The sequence below is a fragment of the Penaeus vannamei genome, chromosome 32 (genome assembly GCF_042767895.1).
Source record: "Penaeus vannamei isolate JL-2024 chromosome 32, ASM4276789v1, whole genome shotgun sequence".
NCBI classification, from domain to species: Eukaryota; Metazoa; Arthropoda; class Malacostraca; order Decapoda; family Penaeidae; genus Penaeus; species Penaeus vannamei.
In genome coordinates this window covers 20,264,687-20,265,853 of record NC_091580.1, presented here as the reverse complement: position 1 = coordinate 20,265,853, position 1,167 = coordinate 20,264,687, and positions in this window count along the sequence as shown.

The following is a 1,167-nucleotide window of genomic DNA, read 5'->3' as shown; positions in this document are numbered from 1 at the left end:
TTCACCCAAAACTTTCTTTTTTTGGCGAGGCCCGGGGATTCAACCCGGGGATAACTGATTGGAAGGCAGATATGTTCACCACTACGCCACCATCGCTTCCTGCATAGTATCTTTTTCTACAGTGTCATATTTTGACGAAAAGATATCTGTTCCGGACTTCCCACAACAATACCGGATATACCTGCAAATCATCTACAAGCAGGACAGCGATTGCAACAACAATAACAACAACAATTGCAGAAAACTATTGGGGGGGGGGAACGAGACAGCAATTATCACTAAATGATAAGTGAAAATACTCGAAATGCTTATTAAAGATGCAAAAGGCAGAAAGCGGGCTTGTTGACTGATATGCAGATGAGGAAGAAGGGGAGGTGAAAGAAGAAGGGGGGAGGAGGAAGAAGAAGAAAGGGGAGGAGGAAGAAGAGGAAACAGAAGGAGGAGGAGGAGGAGGAGGAGAAGTAAAAAATCGGGAATGATAATAATGACAGCAATGATGTTGATATTCACAGTAACAACAATGGTGATAATGATAATAGTAATAGTAATAGTAATAGTAATAATAGTGACAAAGATGATAATGATAATGATGATAATAATGTTAAAAATGATGATAATGATAACGATGATGACAGTAATAACAATGACTATAATAATGATAGATGTAATAATAGTGATGATGATAAAAAAATATAAAAGATAATCCGAATACTAATTATATTAATGATACAAATACTAATAATAGAAATAATGACGAAAAACCACTAATATTATTGATGAAAATAGTAAAAACAATAATAATGATAACAATAGTGATGATGAATATAATGATAACAGTAATAATGATAACAATAGTGATGATGAATATAATGATAACAGTACTAATAACAGTAATGATAATAACAATAGTTATACAAGTTGTGATGATAATGATAATTATTACAATAATGATAATGATAATAATAATGGAGATAATAATAATGAAGATAATGATAGCAATAATAATAATAATAGCAACTATAATGATGATAGTGATGGTAATAACAAAAATAGCCATAGTAATAATAATGATTGTGATAACAATAATAACAATGATAATAATAATGATGGTGATGATAATAATAATAATAATAACAGAAAACTTCAAAAGATCTCCCCCCAGCTCTG